Source organism: Oratosquilla oratoria, chromosome 18, assembly GCF_046742065.1.
Source record: "Oratosquilla oratoria isolate Oo_2021 chromosome 18, ASM4674206v1, whole genome shotgun sequence".
Classification (NCBI taxonomy): domain Eukaryota; kingdom Metazoa; phylum Arthropoda; class Malacostraca; order Stomatopoda; family Squillidae; genus Oratosquilla; species Oratosquilla oratoria.
In genome coordinates this window covers 54,197,364-54,217,363 of record NC_134794.1, presented here as the reverse complement: position 1 = coordinate 54,217,363, position 20,000 = coordinate 54,197,364, and the positions used below count along the sequence as shown (strand labels likewise).

Genomic DNA, 20,000 nt, shown 5'->3' with positions numbered 1-20,000 from the left:
GGCATTTCGTGGCTGCGGCATGACTGACTCGAACTCACTGGAAGGGAGGGAGGGGAGGGTGGCGGGCGATTGTCGTCGTCGTAGGAGGAGGAGCCGGACGGCATTTCTGCTCGATCATATGTCGGTGGTGGCCCGAGGAGGTCCCTGCAGCAGCCGTGTGTGCGCGTGTGCGTGCGTGCCTCACCACCACGGTCTTGGATCACTTGCTGGACTCGTGATCGACAGCTGGTGCCCTTCCGAATGAGAGCTCAGAGTTCGTATGGCTCGATCTATGGGTAATGCTGTTACATGTGTGCGCGCGCGTGTGTATTTACCTAGCTGTATCTTGCGGGAAAAGGAGCTACGCTCGTGGTGCCCCACCCTTGTATCTCGCAGTGTCTAGTTTGCTCTTAAATTCGTGAATGGTTTTTGCACACACTACTTTTTTCGTCTAGTTTATTCCATACAGTCACCATTCTGTGGGGAAAGCTGTTCTTATTCGGATCTTTTCTATATGTTTTTTTTTTTCCATGTCCTCTTGCGTTTCTCTTATCCCACTTTAACAAGTCCTCTCTATCGAATATTTCTGTGCCCTTCATGATTCTATAGACGGTCAGTAGATCGCCTCTTTTCTTTGCTCCAAAAAAGAGGTAGGTGTGTGTGTGTGTGTGTGTGTGTGTGTGTGTGTGTGTGTGTGTGTGTGTGTGTGTGTGTGTGTGTGTGTGTGTGTGTGTGTGTGTGCGCGTGTGCGTGTGTGTGTAACTGACGTTGTGTGGCGCGTAGTGCCGTGGTCACTGACTTCATTATCTGGTGTCTCAGGTATAATTTAATATTTCCGACTGTCTCTGTCTCTCTCCCCAATCTCAACGATGAAAAACTGGAGTGGCGCGAAGCTTTCCGGAGACGGGGACCCGGTGGTGGGGGGGTGGGGGGTGGAAATGGTATGTGTGAAGTGACAGGAGACCTCTCGCTGCGGAACGAGCTCAGAAATAATTAATAATTGATAATGATAATAATAATTGTAATAATGATAATTATGATAATGATCGTAATAATAAAAATAATCGTAATAACAATAATAATGCTAATGCTAATGATAATAATAGTCGTAATAATGATAATAATAATAATTACAATAATTATCGTAATTATAATGATTAATGATGATGATGATGATGATGATGATAATAATAATCGTAATAATGATAATAATAATGATGATAATAACAATGATAATAACAATAATGATAATAATGATAATAATGATAATCGTAATAACGATAATTAATAATAATAATAATAATAATAACTGTGATAATAATGATCGCAATAATAATAAAATAATAATAATGATCGTAATAATGATAATAATAATAATCGTAATAACGACAATTAATAATAATAATAATAATAATAATAATGATAATAATAATAACTATAATAATAATAATCGTAATAACGACAATTGATAATAATAATAATAATAATAATAATAATGATAATAATAATAACTATGATGATAATGATCGTAATAATAATAATAATAATAATAAATTATTAATAATAATAATAATGAAAATAACTATGATAATAATGATCGTAATGATAATAATATAATAATAATGATCGTAATAATGATAATAATAATCGTAATAACGATAATTAATAATAATAATAATAACTATGATAATAATGATCGTAATAATAATAATAATAATAAATTAATGATAATAATAATAATAATAAATTAATAATAATAATAGTAATAATAATAATAGATTAATAATAATAATAATAATAATAATAATAATAATAATAATAGATTAATAATAATAATAATAATAATAATAATAATAATAATGATAATAATAATAATCGTAATAATAACAATAATAATAATAACAATAACAATAACAATAATAATAATAATAATAATAATAATAATAATAATAATAATGATAATAAAGAAAAGGAAAAGAAATATGATTGAAATCAAAAGGAACTGCATTAGGCCCTATCGCCTCGGCCGGAAGCTCAATCTGTATTCTATCCCTTGTAATACACTACTGCAGAGGGGATCACTCCCCTTATTTCTGATCACTTCTGTCCCTCTGTAGTCGTCGCCCGTCCAAGGAGGAGGTACCAACAGTCCAACCCACGTTTTGTTTCTCTGTTCTTGCCGGTCGTCTTTGTCTCGGTTTGTCGCCGTCGTTGTCGTCTCCTCTCGCAGTGGCTCGCTCGGGTGGCAGGCAAACCGTTAGGGGGCTCCCGATCCCAAGTGCACAAAACATTTCAAGTCGACTTTGAGTTTCACCTCAGTGTTGAGCCGGATCGATGGAGTTCTGAGCGGTTGACCAGAAAGTTCTTGCTGATAGAATAATGTGCGTGCTCTGGCCGCGGGGTGCTAGAGTACCGAGTATAGATATGGAAACGAGACCACCTTCTGCGGCCCAAGACAATAAGCGACTAACGCCCGTCATGTGGTTGGGAGAGAAGTGACATCGTGGAGAAACAACACACTGATCGCGGCGGCGACGGCCACGGCGGCTCTTGCCAGGTACACAGGTTGTGTAGTCGTGGATCACGGTCATGGAGACGACGCCCTTGCTTCAGATAAGGGCACTCACTTGTTTTGAGCTGTGCCTGCGTCGTGGCACACCATGCCACGCCGCCGCCCGCACTCGGGGGTGGGTGTGTATTTACCTAGTTGTATTTTACGGGAAGAGAGCTATGCTCGTAGAGACCCGCTTTTGTATCTTTCCGCGTCCAGTTTGTTCTTAAAGTCATGTATAGTTTTAGCACTCACTGTTTCTTCATTCAGTTTGTTCCAGATATCTGTCACTTTGTGTGGGAAGCTATTCTTTTTCAGGTCTCTGTGTGTATGTGTGTGTGTGTGGTGGGGGGCCAGGTGCCATGTAAATGAACGAGAGGACGTGTGTGTGTGTGTGTGTGTGTGTGTGTGTGTGTGTGTGTGTGTGTGTGTGTGTGTGTGTGTGTGTGTGTGTGTGTGTGTGTGTGTTAGTACTGGACCTTTGATGAGGCCTGTCGTTGGTTGGTGTCGATAAGGTCTCGTGGTTCCATGGGTCTTGCTAAAGGAGAACAGAGATCGCGCGTCCGGTCCAATTGTTCTCGCGGCTCTTGCCAACTATAAATCTCCGAGCTGTCAATTACGATAAACATTTTCTTTGTAGAGAAAAAAAAAATCTGCCCCTGGAGGGAGGCATCGACTTACCACAGTCAGGTTGTCCGAAAGAGCGTCGACGGATACGAACACGAAACTTGGAGGACGATGTCGACAAACTCTTGTGGCGGCAAGTGGTACTTCTGCTGCAGTTCGGCAGAGCCGGCGGCAGGGTATGCACACGCGGTGAATCGACGGAGTAATGGCGCGGGGCAGCGAACACGTCGTCGGTGTCAGGCCACGACTTGCCAGGAAACCAGGCAGCGAGGGAATAAGAGAAGGGGTCTTCGATATAGGTCGCCAGCCGACACACTGCTAGTAGTAGTGGTGGTGGTGGCAGTGGTGGTGGTGGCGGTGGCGGTGGTGGCGCGAGGTGTCAAGTGGTGCCTGCAACTGGCAAGGAGGCAGGCAGGCAGGCAGGCGCGCGACCTAAGGTCATGTCGGTAAAAGTGCTGGCTTTACAGCGAGCCAACTTGGACTGCCCGCGTTGTGACGTCAGCGAGAGGGTCGCAGCAACATTTCTTTCTTCCTTCTCTTAGTTCTCGCGGAGCCCCAAATTCTGACTCGTAACCACTCCAGGTGCCGCGCCGTGCCGTGTTTTGCGACATTGTCCTATTGGTGACACCCCGGCGACGAAGTAGTACTACGACAACAGTAGTTTTTCCTGCTTGCCTGTCCACGACCCCCTAACCAGTAGTTGAACTCTACTACAAAACAGTGACAAGGCTGTTTTGCCAACAAAAGTTGCTTAAACATTTTGTTTTACACAAACCCTGTACTAAATTTATTACTATGAAATATGCCTTCGACCCTTTTTGATCAAAATTCAGCGAGTTTGGTATTTGAATATTTTGTCTGAACCTCGCCACGTAATTTACAACGAGATAGAAATCTTGTAAGCCAACAGGAGACCTTTCGGCCAATAGCGATGTCTTACGAAAAAAGAAAGAAAAAAGAGGAAGAAGAAAAAAATCCAAGTGAATTTAAAATGTTCGATCTGCATTACAAAATCTTGCCTCGGCTGAAAGTCTATTCCATTTATTGACAACGACGATGACAAAGTTGTTTCTACCTACATTTGGGTTAACCCCCCGTCCTGACAGTTTGAGGTAATTATATTTCGTCCTGTTAGTAGTGTGAAAATATTTTCGGTTTTGGTGTTATCAATTATAAAGGCTTGTATTGATTGAGGGTATGGCAGGAAGGTAATGTCAGTGCAACCCTTCACGTGTCTTTCCTATGGATATCTCCCTTTAATCCGAGTCCCTTTCTGGCGTTTACATACCATGCACCAACTTTTTAACATATTTCAGATGCGCTATAAATCTCTTGTACACCCCGCAGCTAGTTCTTGTATAGATTATATATATATATATATATATATATATATTACATAATAAAGATAAGTAAATATATAATACACACATATATAAAAATACAATATATATATATATATATATATATATATATAATATATATATAAATATATATGTATTTTAACAACCACAATGCACTTTAATTCTAAGCCATCAACATCGGAAAACCCAATGGAGGTCGACATGCAGAAATTGAAATGTGGTATTGCCAAGGACTCGAACCCAGCAACCACATCAGAAGTGTCGTAGTAACTTAGCAACTACACTATCAAGATATCTTGATAGCGTAGTTGGTTAGTTACTACGGCACTTGTCATGTGATTGCTGGATTCGAGTCCTTGGCAGTACCGCATTTCAATTTCTGCGTGTCGGCGTCCATTGGGTCTTCCGATGTTGATGGCTTAGAATTAAAGTGTAATGTGGTTGTTAAAATGTATCTCTAATAACTGGGACCCATTCAGTGTTGTACACACACACACACACATATATATATATGTGTGTGTGTGTGTGTGTGTGTGTGTGTGTGTGTGTGTGTGTGTGTGTGTGTGTGTGTGTGTGTGTGTGTGTGTGTGTGTGTGTGTGTGTGTGTGTGTGTGTGTGTGTGATAAAGCTGATCAACTTTATTTACCTGGCTTGATGAGACTTTTGAGGTTGCTTTGATTTCGCCAGTTTTTCAATGTCGGAAGTTAAATGTGTCACTGAAAGAAGCAGTATATTCTTCAAATTTGAATCAGTCGGTCAGTCAGTCGCGACCGCATTTTGCTTTTAATCAGTTTCATGGTTGAAAGTGCTCTTTCACATCTATACGTCGTTCAGAAACGAAATATAAAACTCCGGGGAATTTTTTTTAGTTCTGGGAATTTTTCACAGGTTAAAGATCGCGCGCCTGAACTTGATCATGTCAGAGGCATTTGGGACTGAGAAAGGCTCTTCAAATTTTATTCTAGATGATGAATTTATTTTCAAGTCAATAAGTTCAATTTGTATTTTACTTGGCATCATTGTTATCTTTTGTTCACGAAGTGAAAATAGGATTATAAAAGCGAGTATGCAGTCTTCAAGGAAAAAAAAAACATTCTGTATATTTTATTTTGCCAAATTGTCATTATCATTACCATATTCACTTTGTTCTTTTTAATTATGGAAATTGGGCCAAATCCACTTTTTTCAACTGAAAGACGAACAGTTTTAACTTAACCTTGAATGCATTGATGTTGTTTACTATGCTTTGAAACAATTTGCTCTCGCCCTGCGGTTTCAAAATTAGATCATTGGGATGAATTGTAACATCAACTAAAAATGCCAAATCAAATAGCCAGTTGTTATCACATAAAAGGGATCTTTCCTTGGGTAGTTAATTTTTCTCTTCAATAAAGTCATAAACAGTTTTTTTAGTTTTCAAAAGCACCTGTCCTCTAGAAAGCCGGCGCACCTGACCATGAAGGACAAATCTAACATTTCACAATATTCTCTGAATTCTCGTCTGTTTAATGCTCTTACTCTGATTCTATTCACACATTTCACAACCGGTACCATGACATGCTGCGGATTTTAAGTTTTTCTACACAGTGACTTCTGGTGTATATAATATGCAGTGATATTTTAGTAGAGGGCGATTTAAAAAGTTTTCAAGCAAAGTGTTGGTCCCAGAATCTCTGACGTCCGTTGACAGGGCTTCGTTAGTACAAACACCTGATGAGTTTACTACAATCTATTTGTAAAAATTACAAGCATTATTTTACTTTGTCATATATGTCTGATCCTCTTGCTTTTTCGTGGAGCGACCAAAGACAGTTTTTCAAAAACGCTGAAATGATCAATCCCTCGTATAAATATGCTTAAACGGGCTACATCACACTTGTCTGTTGATTCGTTCAACGCTGATGAAAAGAAAGTAAAAGAATGGACAAGGTCTCTCAGTTGCTGAGACACATCATGAGAGTTGTTCCTTGGGACGTCTCTTAAAAGCCTACTTTGAGATAGCAATTTCATCTGCTTTCCTTTCAATGCTTTTATCACCAAGATGTCTTTTAAATATCCGTCAGAGAAAGTTTTATTATATATATATATATATATATATATATATATATATATATATAAAAATATATATATATATATATGCCACTGCTAAAGCAATTTCATAGGAGGCTTCTGTCATAAAACTTGCACAACTTCTTTTAGTAAATTTAGTAGATACATCTTGTCTTCTGATTTCTCTCTTTTTCTTAGTCACATATTTCAATTTCAATCTGATGCTGTGTTTTACAGCGTCTGTCAAGATCATGTCTTCTATTCTGACGGACCCGGTATAAATAACAACAACTCATTTTCCCACTGTTCATTGAATTCTCGCTTACTTTCACTCTCAGCCTTTATTTTGTACTGTGTGGCATTGTGATTGGTAACTGGAATATAAAAACAAAGTTTAATTTTCGAAAAGTACAAAAGTACAAATGTTCGCAAACGAAAAACAGTACAACTTCGTGCCGACCGTACCGAGCCTCAATTGTAAACAGACAAAAAAAGTATGATACGTTTATTGAACAGTTACGCCTGTTACGGAACGATTGCAATACTAAATTCCATTTTTCATAGTTTGATTGATTAACCATTGGTTGGCCACCCCTACTGTAATGCTTCTGACCCCACGTGCAGTGGACGGGAGCCAGGGACTGTCTTTCGTCCACGGGTAGCTAAGATGAAAGGGAATCGAATGGGAGAGAGTTGAGTGAGGGTGGAGGTACATGCATGCCTTGGCTGGCTACCGCCCTCCCTTGTAAAGAGGCCTTTGGTGTATAGATAAGTAGATGTAACCACCAGAGCTAGGCGCGTTCCTTGGTGCGTTTCGCTTTAGTTTGGCCGCGGTTAGCGCTCTCAAACTATTAAACCAATATAGGTGCCTACGAAAAATTTCTTTGGTATAGTATGTGGCCTACCGGACTTTTATTTCGGTATGAACCAGTTTCTTAAGCTTTAAGGGTTGATTCACACTATCGGTCCGGTCGCGCTCCAGTCTCGCTACGCTCTCGGTCCGGTCCAATATTGTCTCATTAATTTCAATGGAAGCATTCACACTGGCGCTCTCGCTCCAGTCTCGCTCCGGTCTCGCTCCGGTCACGGTTCCGTCAAAAGATATTTTTACTGGAGCGAGACTGGACCGTGACCGAACCGTGAGCGCCAGTGTGAACTCAGTTGCCACCAGTGTTGCCGCAAATCCGGGTGAGCATATCCGGAATGGACTACATGGCAACTTTAGGATTGCCAGATAGCAAAATTCATCCTCCGTTTATTATGATTGGGTAAACCTTAGCCAATAGAATGTCGATAATAAGGGCTTGCCTGGGAGTGACTTTGTCTTTTGTAATACATCTGTCCTCACAATTCTCTTCTAACCAGTGTCACAGTATTTCTTGAACAAAATAACCCAGTGTCTCACGAACACTCTTTGATTAAACACAGAAAAGAAACACTAATAATGTCTCATACAGTTTTCTTAGCCATAGAGTAGATCATAATAGAAAACGACATTTCAAATGGATAACTTATTTGTTTTAGACGCCTATGTTTCTCTCTTCAATAATGATTTTGAGAAAAAACCATAGCGCTTGTCAAAGTTACGTAGTGAACAGTACGTATAAGCCTGTAATGTAACAGCCTTAAACATTCCTCTTCGTCGAGATGTAGCTTTGATATATATTTTTAACTCTATTATCAGACTATCTGTTCTTAGGAATTAGGCAACAGCATATGCATGCATGCTTTCCCCTTGCCTTGCCCTGCAATCGTCACTTATGAGCATATAAACAGTTAGAAGTCGGTATAAATCAGTTTGTGCTCACAGACTTAGATATTATATCTTATTATCTTCATTTTCTTCATCACTTTTCTCTCTAACGTAATGAAAAATGATAATAATATTGTCTGGCACTGTATGGTTAAACTTAAGCGTGATTTTCATCACTGCCGTCGTTACTTATGAACAAATCCTCGCTTTCCACATATGTATTAGATTCTTCATTTCCTTCATCATGTTCTGAATCATTTTCATCACTTACTTCGCTGTCATCGTCACTGTTGTGTACATCATCACTTTCTGTGTCATCAGATTCATCAAAGAATGTAGTGAGTTCCTTTGGAAAGCTCGAGTTCGCATAAAATCTGGCCCGAAAGTGGTCTTCCTGTGCGAGTGGCTCAAGCATTACACCTCTGTAAACTTTACTGACAACATAAATAAACACAAAATGCAATGGTAATGGTGTGGATATATTAAAAATACACGTATATATTCTCTTTATATTTATTCAAGCTTTACTTTTTTAGAAATTGACGAGAAACTAATTTATCCGGAATTTCCGATTCAAAAGAGCATCGCCGGATGTTTGACGTAATCACGTCCGACTGGTGTTCCCGCCATGCAGCTAGCAGACGAATTCCGGATTTGCGGCAACACTGGCTGCCACGGTCCTGCACCTGCCAGGGCTGCCGTTTCGTAGAATTTTGTACCAAATAGCGGCATGTGGCAACTGCACAAGGATATGAGGAAATTTTTTCTACATATCAGCGGGCTGTTCATAACATTTAAAAACTCAAACTTTTGTTTAAAAATCATAGAACTGTTATCAAATAATAAATGGTACATCAAAATATGACTTAATTGGTAATTGTGTTACTTATAAAATATTGTACCCCAAAAGATACGTTTTTACATACATACATATACCAAGGCTTTTTCCCCCTTACCAGGGAGGTAGCCAAAAAAGGACAAGGCATAAAATCCTTCCCACCCATTCCATCCCCGAAAACACTCCACACCCCTCCACCCTCCCTCCCATCTTAGCACCTCCTAGATACGTTTTCACGGTGTAGTAAAAAAAATATACGCTAAAGTTTCAGCTTTCTTTTAGCGATAATAATAATAATAAAAAAGAATTTTCATATCTTACTGAATATGTTAGGGCATGGGGGCCTTATATACATTCAAGAATAAAAAAACTAGAACCAACATTTTGTCAAAGTTTGACAAGTATATCTTGCTATGAAAGTCTGCACACGCCCGAGAAAAATGTATACCCCGGTATGGCAACACTCCCATTCTACACGGCAGTGTAGAAAACGCTGCAGCCCTGCCTACTGCTCCACTCCAGTCGAGATTCAGTCTTCGTTTAATTAAGCAAATAGTGTTTCCTTCTGTCCTACCAAACCATGGATAATCCAAAGAAAACACCACAATGGAATCATGCGAAAGGTAGATAAATTATAAAAATACGTTTTCTTTTTATTTATCACTGATATGGCAATGCGCACAGCTAGGATATACATAAGCACCAACTGAATAAAATATAACCTACAAAACTTACTTTAATTTTGTGGTTTCAGATGAAATGCTAATAGAATTAGTCAAAGGTAAACCAGAGCTCTATGACCTAACTTCGCTGTACTACAGTCACACATCCTTCGTAACTGATGGTAAGACTTCTACTGGTGTCGAGGGAGGGGGGATGACGGGAACGAGAGCGGACCGATAAATACCTCAGAACCGGGAGTGGAGCGTGACCGGACCGATAGTGTGAATCAACCCTGAATACCTCAGAACCGGAGCGTAGCGAGACTGGAGCGCGACCGGACCGATAGTGTGAATCAACCCTAATAGTTTGGGAACGCAAACCGCAGCCAACTTAAGCGGGATGCATCGAGGAACACGCCCAGCTTTGGTAACCACAACATTTGTGTTTTTCTGTCACTTTGAGGACGTCATGCACAAATGTGCTTTACGGTCTTCAAGCTCCGTTTCTCCTGCGATGGTTTTTATTACATACATACGTTTACTTATGAACCAGATTTTCCCGTACTATCCATGTGAAAATGCATTTAGTCTGCATTTAAATCTCTTTGCTGTCGTTTCTATTTTTTCCTGTAGATTCTGTGTCAAGTTGAATTCTGGAATATACCTGTCTGCCAAGGAACAGCAAAACAGCGAAGGTTTTCCCTTTGCGCTTCCGTGTTTCGTGCACATTGTGCGCATCATCTGATTGTAATGCGACAATGTTTGTATATGCTCCGTAAAAAGCTTGGACGAGTTCATAGAAGTCGTGGCCACATGAGTTTGTTGAAAATGACTTGTGACGTGCGACCGCAACAGAATCTCATCTGTTTTTTTTTTTTTTTTTTTTTTTTTTTTTTTTTACCCTTGGATTGGGGAGACTCAGGTCTTTCGTGGACATTTCTCCGATTATCTTTTGTTTCCTTTCCACCTTCATTCTGATAACTGAGATATTGTGGTAAAATATGGCATCATTATTTTTTTCTTTTTCTTTGGGGAGAGGGGTGGCGTCAATGTTACTATTCTGTAAAAGGGCCCATTAAATTATAAGTCAAATCTGCTCTCGAAGTTTTCATTTACTACAACAAAATCACCTTTTCTTGTGAGGAGTAATTCATTCCATCGAAAAGTGAACCAACGGAGATTATTTAAGTATAAATTAATTTGAGAGACTGGAAAGTGTATAGCACCCGGACTTCTGGCCGCAGACCAAACTGCAGAAACACGGCCATTCACCTCGAAAATGTATAAAAATAATTTTTGTACTTACTCTCTCCATCTTCTCCCAGTAGGCCCTAGAACTGCATCTCTCTTCGAATACTACTACTACTACTACTTCATATCTGTTCTTCAGAAATTAATGAGATTGTGTGCTTTCCTTGTCGATAGATCACACTATTGCACATTTTCATGATTCTGTGTAAACTGCCTTTGGGAGCATAAAACACTCTATCCCCTGGGAAGAAGTGTCAAGGTGGTTCTCAAAAGTGTCCAGTTGTTTTATCTTTACGGCGGTTGATGAGCGTTTTTGCAAGATACCATGTAGGGTGGTGCATCGCATGTACTTTATTTCTACATTTTCCCTTCACCACTCTATCACGTTACTCTTTTAAGGCTTAGTTACTTTAGTAATATTTGTCCTAATTAACTAGTTAGTTAATGAAATTTATTGTTTTCATATAAAAAATATTATTACAATATATAAAATATGAAAATAGGAACACAAATCAACTAGGAAATAAGAAACGGAGAATATTACTTCACTGGATTTCAATATTCACTAAACTGATTGCCGAAGATTGACCAAGGGGCACACGCACTTATTTTAGTGTCAGTCGATTTGGAGAGGGACTTCCACGATGTCGAGAATTCTTGAAAATAAGTATTTTTTGTCAACTACGGGGGCGAAGGAAGGAATTTAGCGTTGTAGTTTAGTCTTGAAAATGAGACACACGTCTTTAGCCTATAGTAGGGTGGCAATGAAAAGCACCCTCACAACGATAAAATGGTGCATTAAGTCACAATTCGATAAATGTACTCGGTATACAAAAGCGTGTTTACACCTTGAAGGTTGCGACAAAACTGAGCAACGCTTCGCTACCAACTCCAATTTCGCGGCAAAATTCAGAGACGCGCATGGGCTCATATATTGCACCTAAAGTTTACGTTACAATAATTCAACATGTTCAAAATTAATAATAAATTAAAGACTAACAGTACAGCCCTTGGGTACTAATATAATAAGTGGGAAACTATATACAGACCATCACAAGCCAGCTATGAAGCCGAAGGAAGGACTTCCACGATGTCGTGAAGTCTTGGGAATAAATTAGGACCCTTAATTAAGGTCTTTTCCTCTGAACTACCTTCGCTACCTTTTTTTAATCGATTTTACTTTTTAGCTCTGTCTTGCGTACTCTTCTGAAGAGTTTGTATACTCGCGTGGTCATAACGTCACTTAAGGAATTCGTTAGGGACATTCGAGTCCTTTCACACAAAAATATTACGTTCGTTTAGAACGTCGCTCCTTCTCCTTTCGCTCTCACGCCTCCACTAGATGAATCACATGGGTATTTAGGTTATACGTATAAAACGAACTTATCAGTAACGGTCGCTGTCTGACGAGACGTTCGAAACGCACTTTTCTACATTCGGTACGATTGTATCAATTCTACTTATAATAAAGTGTTATGTAAATTATGATACTATTTACGTAATCATGCAAAGGCATGGCAACTCTCAAACATAAAGGTATTTGTACACTTGTCTGCATGAACATTATGTATACGCGGTATATCACATGCGCGCACACATATGCATAATGTGTCTGTGAGTGCGTGTTTTGCCTGGTCTCTTTAGCGTACTGGATTATGAGACGCTGCTGAGCTGGGTCAAATCTGCGTGGACGTCTAAGAGGTGCATGGTACTCCGGTCATGGGAGCACGTTTTTCGACATTGAAGATAAAAAAAAAAAAAATCTCAAGTCTCCTTGTCAATAATGGCTAACCAGCCGCATCGAGAATGATTTTGGAAAGTCATGCTGCTCGTGCCCATAACCTCTTTTCTTTTTTTCTTTCTGAAAGAAGGGAGGTTACCTCCATCAGATGTTCTTCAGCCGATCATGCTGGTTATTTGAATGCCTCCCGACTAAATCCACATGAGTGGGGAAATCCAAAGTAATGTCATCGTCAGAATGGGTCAAGTACAATTAATTGTGTAAAGGAAGGTGGTAGAGCCAGAAATCGCGGATCACGGCAGATTTCTTTACGTATTCATTTTTTTCCTGTGTTTGTTTATTTACTTATTTGCATATGTTCATAAAAAATGACCTAACAGCAGCAGCATCCATCCCTACCGGCGTGTGTGTGTGTGTGTGTGTGTGTGTGTGTGTGTGTGTGTGTGTTTACCTAACTATACTATTTCCATTATCTCGTGACCCACAAGGTGTTGTCTGCCGTGTTGTCACGTACTGAATCAAAACATTCAGCATATACCAGAAGCTATCCACTACTCCGAGTATGTTAACATGGAATATTCTAAATGCATATTGATTTATTCATTAAATGATAAGTGATATGAGTAATTGTTATACATGTAAAGAAAAGAAGAGACTTGTTAAACGATGTGGCATTCAGGTCAGGCGACGTTGCCCCGGTTCCCGACCTTTTCTTATCCAAGCCTTGTAGTAATTACATAGAGAAGCTGAGTGCGGGTCTTTGGGCCGCTTGCAGTCTCTTTAATTATACCGATCATACATGCAAATATAACGAAAACGGTGTCTCCCCGTTTTCTTTGGAGATGGTTTAGGCGTGGCAGCGCTGCTGGTTTTGCCGGCCACATCCTATGGGTCACCAGATAATGGAAAAAGTATACTTGTACCTTACGGGAAGGGGAGCTATGCTCGTACTGTCCCGCCTTTGTATCTCGCAGCGTCTAGTTTACTCTTGTATTCGTGTGTGTGTGTGTGTGTGTGTGTGTGTGTGTGTGTGTGTGTGATTCATGATGGTCTTGGATCACGTGTTGGACTCGTAATCGTCAGCTATTTCCATCCCGAAAGAGAGCTCAGCTCATATATAACCGATCTATGGGTAATACTGTGACCTTACACGCATCCCCCCCAACTCCATACCCACGGGAGTTAAAGTAACGACCCACAGCTCAGCGATACTGAAATTATTTCAGTGTGTGTGTCTCTGTGTGACTGTGTGCTTGTGTGTATATATGTATTTACCTAGTTGTATTATATGGGAAGGAAGCTATGCCCGTAGTGACCCGTCTTTATATCTTTAAGCATCAAGTTTGTTCTTAAATTCTTGTATAGTATTTGCATATACTGTTGCCTCATCCAATTTATCCCAGATATCCACCACTCTGTGTGGGAAGCTATTATTTTTCAGATCTCTTCTATAATTGTCCTTTTTGAGTTTCTATTCATGCCCTCTTGTTTTTCTCTTATCCCACTTTAATAAATCATCTTTGTCAAGGACTTCCATCGCTTTCATCATTCAGTAAGTGGTCAGTAGATCCCCTCTTTCTCTTCTTTATTCTAGGGTTGGTAGTTCCAGTTTGGACAATCTTTCTTCGTATGTCAATTTGGAGAGTGTTGGTGCCATCTTTGTCGTTGCTCTTTGTATTCTTTCTAATTCTTTTATATTCTTTTTAGTACTGGGTGTCTATAGTGTCGCAGCATACTCCAATCTTGGTGTTATCAGTGTAACTAATATTTTCTTTACCATTTCTTCATCCAAGTAATCTAAGGCCGCCTTTGTTGATCTTAGTAAATTGAAGGTTTTTCCGACTATTTTGTTGATATACTTGTCTGGTGACATGTCTTTGCTGATAATTACTCCAAGTCCCTTTCCGAGCTTGCTTTTTTGACTTCCTTTGTACCAATTTTATATTGCTCCGATATTCTATTTTCATTTTTTCCAAACTCCATTATACTACATTTCTTGATGTTGAAGTTCACTTACCACTTTTGACTCCATTCCCAGACTTTATCCAGATCTTTCTGTAGTGACTCACAGTCTTCCTCTGTACTTACTTTCTTTAGTAGTTTCGCATAATCTGCAAAGAAGTTCATATAACATTCCACACCTTCATCCATGTCAGTTATATATATGGCAAACATGATCGGAGCCAATACCGAACCTTGTGGGACTCCACTTATCATTACTTTCCATTTCGAGTATTTGTCTCTAAGTACTCTACCCTCATTTTTCTCCTGATCAAGAAATCTTCCATCCATTCCAATAACTTTCCTTGAATACCACCTATTGATTAAATTTTTCTTAATAGCTTTTTGTGTGATACTTTATCAAGTGCTTTGTGTGTGTGTGTGTGTGTGTGTGTGTGTGTGTGTGTGTGTGTGTGTGTGTGTGTGTGTGTGTGTGTGTGTGTGTGTGTGTGTGTGTGTGTGTGTGTGTGTGTGTGTGTGTGTGTGTGTGTGTGTGTGTGTGTGTGTGTGTGTGTGTGTGTGTGTGCGCGTGCGTGTGTGTACTCACCACCATGGTCTTGGATCACGTGTTGGACTCGTTATCGACAGCTATTTCCCTCCCAGAAGAGAGCTATGCAGTTCCTTGAGAGACAGACGCTCTCCTCCATTCTATGTCGACTCTAAACCGATCGTGGTCGACTCCAGGAAATGTGACAGATCCTGGTCGTCGTCATCCTACATCGGCTCCTCGAGAAACCTTCGATTGATCCCCTCTGCTCTCACATCCTCCCTAGGTACTAATGTGTTCTTGTTTGTATATGCTGTGTAAAATAGTTTAATACTTGATTGTGATATCTTAAGGTATGAATAAGATTTTGTAATCATATTTGTAAATTAAGAATATTCAGGATATATCTCTTCTCTCTGATTTGAAAAGAATTTAACAATTCTATCTCGACATTCTCGTTGATTTAGGGAAACATTACTAAGCCTAATCCCTAAGAGAGTGACGTGATTGTCGGTTTCTCTGTCTGTCTGTTTCTCTGTGTCTCTGTCTGTCTGTCTATCTGCCTGTGCGTCTGTCCCTCTGTCTGTTTCTTTGTGTCTGTCTGTCTCCCACAGCATCGGCGTATATCGTCCAGTCAGTACGTAGTTCGGGTCAGCACCTCTACTTCTCTGGGCCGGTTATCGCACAAACCCACTTTCAACGATGAGTTGCAATGACGAAGCTTCCACACACACGCGCGCGCGCGCGCACACACACACACACACACACACACACACACACACACACACACACACACACACACACACACACACACACACACACACACACACACACACACACACACACACACACACACGGATGTCTGGAACAAATTGGACGAGGTAACAATGTGTACAAAAAACATACAAAAAATTAAAAACAAACTAGATGATGAAAGATACAAAGCCGGGTCATACGAGCATAGCTTCCTTCCCGTATAATACATCTAGGTAAATACAACTAGGTAAAAACACACACAGACACACGTGTGTGTGTGTGTGTGTGTGTGTGTGGTTACCCCTAAAAAGGGTAATAACCGACCGAGTTACTACTGGCGTGCTCATCAAGGGTGATAATATGATAATAATAATTTATTTGCCATTGAATCAATATACACGAAGCACAGCAGATAATAAAAAGAACACATAGTTCGAAATAACAATTACCGAGGACAACACAAAAAAATCATGCGAGCTTATTTCCACTGTGGTCCTCAGGGTGAACTCCTCTCCCTCCCTGCTCCACCAGGAAAGAGCAAGATCACATGACCACCGAGGGATGCGTCAGGGACGTCGATCCTACTGGTAAACCTACGTTATCACGATTTACCTCTCAATCAGCCCCCCCCCCGCCCCCCCAACCACCCTCCTCCACCTCCAAAGTAGGAACAAGACCGACATTTTTCGTTCACGTCAACTCGTCTTCTCAACCCTTGAAGAGGCAGAGACGGATCAATTGTTGTCAACCTAATCTAACTAACCATACGTACCACAAACTTTTCACTTTTGTATCTCAACTCCCATCCCACCGAACTTTCAGAGTGTGTGTGGGGACAACCCTTCTTCCCCACATATCTAACAAGGAAGCGTCCTCAGCATCCCTCTTTTTACCCCAGCCAACAACTATATAGCCAGACATGTTCTCCACGGAACTACCCCTAATTTATGATTAGACAATATAGCCCTATCCTCTGCCAAAACCCACCAAGCCTACAGCAACGAGCTGTATCCTTCCTCTGTTATAAGATGGACCGAAGAGCGTAAGTTCCATTTTTTCATCTCAAAATCAGTCACCAGTACTTCCGTGGACAATGGCGCCGCTGCAAAGACACACTCCATTAATACATATAGACAACACTTTCTCCCAAGTCGTTGAACAGACTCGATTTCTAGATCTAATTCTCGACTTTGGCCCTTCTTCGTACTCTCAACAATCTACGAACTTCTGTCTTCGAATCTGCGATCTCAAAATGCTATCACGCACAAGTTGAGGAGCCTACAGGAACCTCTGGAATATCTACTGATTCTTCCTCGTATAGAGCAAAATTGATAACAGATGCCAAACCTGTACCTCTTCCATCCCTTAGCTCTTCGAAAGCTTGACGACCCCATACACCGTCTTGACCTACTGTATGCCTCGGCGCAGGCAGGCATGTTCTGCAGTGCTCCCACTGAAAGGTTTAGAATTAGATGCAGTAAACAGACATCCTCTTTAGACGTCTACTTCTTTCAAAACGGAGGACCAAGCCTTTATTGGTTGTACAACGTTTCCCTCATCGGTGTATACCCTGCCAAAATTGTCAGTTCTTATCTTGAAACATTCACGTTCTTTGGCACTACTTAAATATCTCTTTCGCATCAAGATCTCACCCACCATTCTATTTTTTTATTTTTTTATTTTTTTATTTTTTTATTTATTTTTTTTTTTTTGCACTCCAGAGCTCCTCAGTCTTTCAGGGATATGACATGATGTGCCCATAGTGCGCCCGTCCATTCGGCATAAGGATAACAAGAAACACTCTATCCACACTGGAAATAACTGACAACGTCATTCCACTTACACAGCCTAACCAGGCCCTTTGGTCACTTCCCTCTGCTTCGCCTTGGCTACGCTGTCAAAGAACCATCTGACAACATCCGACAAGTCTTTTTGCCACTTCTCCCTATCGGTCCCCTGCCACCATTATCTGAACCAGTGGTTGCCAACCTGTGTGTCGCGGCACCAAAGGGTGCCGTGAGATCAACTGAGGGTGCCGCCGCCAAAATTGGGGGCAAAAATGATTTTCGTATTACCGACTCGCTGTGTCATCCATTTTTGTTCATGAAAGCAGCATCAGTGTAAAGATGAGTATTTTCATATTATCCAAGGACAAATTTTTGTTACACTGATGTTGAATCAATGAAATACTGACAAACTAGAATTTAGATTTTCTAATAAGGGTGCCGGGGACTTCTGAAAGGCTTGGCAAGCAAGGGTGCCTCGAGCCTCAAGCCAGAAAAGGTTGGGAACCACTGATCTAAATGGACGGCTCTTGCTCTGGTCGCGGAGTAGGTTATGCAGTGGTGCCCCCCCCCCCCGGCGCCTTTTGCTTTAACTAACTAATATGTTCTTCTGGCTATTTTACACCCTATTTTCAACTCCTTCCCCTATATATTCCACCCTCCTACATATTCATCTCATTCATGCAGCGCCACACCAGCAATTTCCGTTATCCTTTCCTCCCCCTCACTGACCCACGAAACCCACTTATGACTCAACCAGCTTCATTTCCGCTTTAAATCTGTCTTCTTTTGCCTGAAACCATCTCATGTTGGTATCCCCGTCAACGAACGGGCCGGCAAGGAATCTTGGGATGCATGAACGATCCCTTTCGATGCTTCCATACTAGATCCTCCATCAAAATTCTACCCCATTCTCCTCCTCCTCCTCCACCTCATTCTCCGCTACCTCTTCCTGTTCCTTCTTCCCTTCCTCTTCCTCCTCCTCCTGTCCTCTATGTGATATACCTTCCTCTATTCATTCCTATTGTGCGCCAGCCCAAAAATTGAAAATAAAAAAATATTTTATACCAATAACTATATTTATCATCATCAGTAAAACTAGTGCAAGAACTTCATGTCATCGGACCAGGAATGACATCGTGCAAATTGTACTGCGTGATATTTCCGCTGGTTACGCCCTAACGACCCGGAAGCCCCGGAGGAATAAACACCAAACAACCAACCACACCCCGCAGGGCAGGGGACAACATTGTATACCTAAAGGCAGATCAAACCTTTACAACCCTCTCTCCTCTACCCCCCGCCCCCCACCCTCTCTTTTCCCCTGGTTTGTATGGATACGCAGACCCAATGAAGACCTCACGAATCACTTCAGCAACATAATTATGTGGTCCTCAACTTAGAGAAAATCTCCTGGCCCTAACTAGAAAAACAATCGTAAAGCGCGTCGCCAGAAACAAGTGCCACTGCCACCACACCCATGGGCGTGGGCACCACCCCAGCCAACAACCGACAGCACCACCCCATTCTCCACCAACACCACTTGCACCAACGCTACAGTCAATCACTATCCCTTTCACCACCACCACCACTCCAGCCACCTTAACCAGACTGGCAGCGGCCACGGCCAAAGCAACTTTTCAGCCGACTCTCGACCTACTGACCTCCTGAGAGGAGAGGAGAGGAGGCCTCCTTATTGACCCTTCAAGGCCATCTCATTGAACATATTTCTCCTCGCGCATTACTTTAACACCCCTCAAAGTTCTGTTGTACTTTGGCAGTTTTTACAGGCACATTCATGGCAATAACATACACATATAGACATATATATATATATATATATATATATATATATATGTACATATGTTATATATGTGTGTGTGTGTGTGTATACACACACACACACACACACACACACACACACACATACATATATATATATATATATATATATATATATATATATATATATATATATATATATATATATTTATGAGAATTTGGATGGTGGATTTAAAACGAAGAAGTTCACGGAATAGATTTCACTCTAACGTTACGACCAACTTGGTCTTCTTCAGAGAGTTGTCTACAGAAGGTTTTATGTCACATTTCCTATCTTTCCTGAGGGGCTTTTCGGTTAGGTCACAGCGCCCGGGCGGT

The 20,000-nt window shown here is 40.7% G+C and overlaps 1 protein-coding gene and 1 long non-coding RNA gene across 3 annotated transcripts in view; both read right to left on the bottom strand.

Annotated features, from left to right (window-relative positions):
- The window catches only part of LOC143035224 (glucose dehydrogenase [FAD, quinone]-like), a 55,688-nt gene extending 52,232 nt beyond the window's left edge, over nt 1-3,456 (bottom strand). For both annotated transcript variants that reach the window (XM_076201980.1, XM_076201981.1), the window contains exon 1: nt 3,212-3,456. The gene's annotated coding sequence lies outside the window, so the exon portion shown is untranslated. The remainder of the gene's footprint in view (nt 1-3,211) is intronic.
- Nucleotides 3,457-8,817: 5,361 nt separating this feature from the next.
- LOC143035226 (uncharacterized) overlaps nt 8,818-20,000 on the bottom strand; it is a 57,188-nt gene continuing 46,005 nt past the window's right edge. Inside the window, exon 2 of the long non-coding RNA XR_012967302.1 lies at nt 8,818-8,989. This is a non-coding gene — a long non-coding RNA (uncharacterized LOC143035226). The remainder of the gene's footprint in view (nt 8,990-20,000) is intronic.